Source organism: Pinus tabuliformis, chromosome 4_1 (genome assembly GCF_031772625.1).
Source record: "Pinus tabuliformis cultivar Carrire ecotype Pingquan chromosome 4_1, CPIR1, whole genome shotgun sequence".
Classification (NCBI taxonomy): domain Eukaryota; kingdom Viridiplantae; phylum Streptophyta; class Pinopsida; order Pinales; family Pinaceae; genus Pinus; species Pinus tabuliformis.
Genome location: NC_142303.1, coordinates 125504056 through 125507926, shown reverse-complemented (window position 1 = coordinate 125507926; position 3871 = coordinate 125504056). Strand labels below are relative to the sequence as shown.

At 41.6% G+C, this 3871-nt stretch overlaps 1 long non-coding RNA gene across 1 annotated transcript; it reads right to left on the bottom strand.

The window, feature by feature from the left end:
* Positions 1–2714: 2714 nt before the first annotated feature.
* Positions 2715–3322, bottom strand: LOC149174521 (uncharacterized). Its single transcript, XR_016258495.1, has 3 exons — positions 3129–3322; positions 2962–3030; positions 2715–2879 (listed from the first exon to the last, which is right to left on the bottom strand). It is a non-coding gene; the product is annotated as an uncharacterized LOC149174521 (long non-coding RNA).
* Between the last annotated feature and the right edge of the window lie 549 nt (positions 3323–3871).

Sequence of the window (3871 nt, the reverse complement as noted above, 5' to 3'; positions counted from 1 at the left end):
TTACATCAACCTTTTGGAGGACACTGTTTGCTGAACTAGGGACGCAGCTGAACTTCAGCACAGCTTATCATCCCCAAACAGATGGCCAAACCGAGCGAGTGAATCAGGTTGTGGAAGACATGCTGAGAGCATGTGTTATGATGAAGCCAACCCAATGGGAAGATTATCTTCATCTGGTTGAATTCGCGTACAATAATGGATATCATTCCTCAACACAGATGAGTCCTTTCGAGGTTATGTATGGGCGGAAGTGCCGCACACCTGCAAGCTGGAATGGACCGGAGGACAGGTTACGAATTGGTCCTGATATGCTCAAGGAAATGGAGGACACAGTAAAAAGGGTGCGTACCAATTTAAAAGCTGCTCAGGATAGACAGAAAAGTTTTGCTGATCGCAAGAGAAGATTTAAAGAATTCCAAGTTGGGGATCATGTTTTTGTCAGAATCCAACCAAGGAGGAGTACCTTGCAGTGGAGCGGATGTGCCAAATTAGCACCCCGCTACTTTGGACCTTTCCAAATTTTGACAAAAGTGGGGCCGGTAGCTTATCAACTTGCCTTACCAAGCCATATTAGAATTCACAATGTGTTTCACGTATCCGTATTAAAGCAATACGTTTACGATCCTAAACATGTGATTCAATGGCAGAATGTTCGGGTCGAGCCGGAAGGCGAGGTTCTGGTCGAACCACTGACCATTCTCGACCGGAGAGAAGTGCAGCTGCGGAAACGAGTTATTTCCCAAGCTAAAGTGCAGTGGCAGCACTATGGACCAGAGGAGGCCACTTGGGAGGATGAAGAACTCCTTAGAAAAGCTTATCCAAACTTGTTTAAAGGAGACAGACATCGGGACGATGTCCAATCTCAGGAGGGGGAGATGTAATGACCCCAGATTTGTGTAAATTCGAAAAGTTACTATGGTAAAAGACTAATACAGTTGTTGTTATGTTTTAAACAAAACTGTGGTAAACTATTTTGATTAAAGTAATTTAAATACTTTCTTGAAATTGCTGGCAGCCTCTAAGAGGTGAATCTAAAAGAAAATGATCAGTTGTGATAACTGATGGAACTACCCTCCAAAACAGGAGAAAGTCCTGACTGAGGGAATTCTGTGCTGTGAGGACAGACAGAGAGAATAGACAATCTTTTTCCAAGAAGAGAAAAAGTGCAGAAGAGGAGGGTTAAGTCTGGTTAGGACCAGATAACCTGGCACGTGAGTGCACAAATCCTGTTGAGGGCTGGAGGCCTGCAGGATGGCTCGGGGGGAGAACTCCGTCTGAAGGATGGGTCTCATGGCTGGGAGGAGAGCAGAATTAAAGCTCAGGTGACCTTTTGTTTGAAAAACCATTCCTGACATTGGTAATCAGGTACGGTTCCAAACTGGTAGTCCCTGTTAGAAAATGAATGTGCATTAAAATTACAGTGTTTTAAGTAGAAAAGGACTGTTGTTCCTAGATACTGTTAGTGTAATGTATCTGTGCAAACTTGAGGAGAAACTGTCATTTAATAGACAGAGTCGGGTTTAGTACCCAGATCAAGTGAAATGGTACAGAGTCATTAAATAAGTCTGCATATGATTAAGGAAGCCTGAATCCGAGAACTGGTTATAGGTAACAGTCTCGTCCTAGCTCTATTAACAGAGTTTTTACATTCGAAAGAACAGGCCTTGAAACTAAATCAATATATAGCAGAAACGTACGACTGATACTTGATTATAGATCTGTGAGGGATCTTTGGCTAAGAACATTAAGAAACAAACCCGACTATGGATGGAAGCAGATCCATAGTGAAAGAAATGAAATAGTTAATAACAGAAGTAAACAATTATTTGTGTATACCTATTCATTAACTCTACGCAGAGAGTTCTGGTCATTGAGAAAATATAAAGTACAGAGATGCGCTATATTCACCAAGGCATTCGCTATCGAATCTTTGTATTCGTTGCATAAATCTTTTTAACAGAGAAATCTGTGGTATGAGACTATACTGCGCACAGTGTATCGCAAACAAGTGAAAGAACGATGTATTATAATAACAAATGCAACAGTAGTGGAATATAGATGATACAAATGCATGTAAACGACAAAGATATGTATATCAGTCTCAGAGTTGGAGTATATGTCTATATACTAACCGTAATGGAACCTGTGTGAGCATGCGAAATTAATTACTAAACTTGCTAAGGCCGAAAGGCTGTGCATGCAACATAGAAGTAAAACCCTTATATTAAAAACAAAGAGACTGTAATGAATCTGTCACAAAGATAATAACTATGCCCAAGGGCCGCCCTGTCCATAGGGAAAGGTCTAAGCATTCAGACAGTGAACAGACGCCGAGGCGTAACATGCAAAGATATTATAATTCTTAGAACTACTGGGTCGCGAATCAAGAATGGACAAGTTACACAAGTAATCACAGAGGCAGAGGCCGCATGTGACCAAAAGACAGTTAATAACAGAATACACGCTCATATCTCTGACTGAACAACGATGAACAAAAAAGAAATATTCCATTAAAACACAGGAATGCCCGAGGGCTTAGGGTTTACATACATCTGCAAAATACGAGTAGTACCAACAGCGAACTGATAAGCTTAAATGAAAACTATACATTTGACGAAGGGGGTCACGCCCCTAAATAATAATACAAGTTCTGAGTTTAAGGACCAAAGACCGAAATCATGTAACGACACCAAGTCTACAGCAACGGCCGAAAACTAAACAGTAAAGCATAAAAATATATAACAGAACTTGGAGACGGTTTCATAAACTTAAGCCTCTCAACAGAGGAACCCCGTCAATTGCAGTGAAGGCCGCTGTAGGGGCTTCCCACAAGGAGTACCCGGCAACGGATTTAAGAGAATCGAGCTGGAAAATAAGGTCTGCACCAAGTCACAGATGGTGGCTCAAGACCGAAACTTAAATCTCTAAATTCAAAACCAAACCCCAAATGCCGAGTCATACCTGGGTAGTGCCGGAGGTAGGCTCAGCTGAAGGAACGCCATGATCTTGCTGCAATATAGTAGGTTGCAGCTGCATGAAATTTGTCAGGGAAAACATAAGAACCTGTAAGGGAATTTCTCATAAATACAATGCTTCAAATGCAAACAAAGACTATCAACCGAAGTCACCTGTGAGGATTTGGTTCTGGGCTGAGAGGAACCCTGGAGTGTTGCAGGCCGGAGACACAAAGGTGTTCAGATGCGAGCTGGAGGAGAAACATTGCACCAGGTCCGCAAAGACCGCGGCAGCAAATGAGCAAAATGCCAATACGAATCCATTTAATAGTCATAGCAAAACCCGGAACAATTCTTAACCCTTCGATCACCAAACATGATCTGAACCGTCGAAGTAAGGCGGGAGACTGTGGCGGTAAGCCCAAAGTCTGCAATACCAACGCATCACGTGGCTGGTGAAACCAGGTTACGCCACCTGCCCTGGAAGTACTGATGCCTTTATGGTAAGGATGATCTGTCATCCGGTACTGCGGTGGGACATCAAGTCCACACCATTAGCTCTGTCGTTTGATAAATATCTCGGCTAGTATGTCAGATGGTAGAGTGGATCCATACTTATGCTATGTTAACGTTGTGTCAAATATAATATAAAGGCATTGACTTTAAACAAAACATGCATGCCGTGAACAATTGTGCATAGGTTAAAGACTTTTATGCTTATGTATATGTTTGATGATGGTAAAGAAAAGGTAAAGCGCAATTATCAGATTATAGATTTACATTGTTATGTTTAGGAAGGTGATAGTTACCTTTTTTAAATTTTTTTTTTATGGATATTTGGAAAAGTATGGAAATGGTCGTGACAAGTGCGCTTGTAAAGCTTTCAAAGCAATACCCCAACAGACGAACCAAATTGA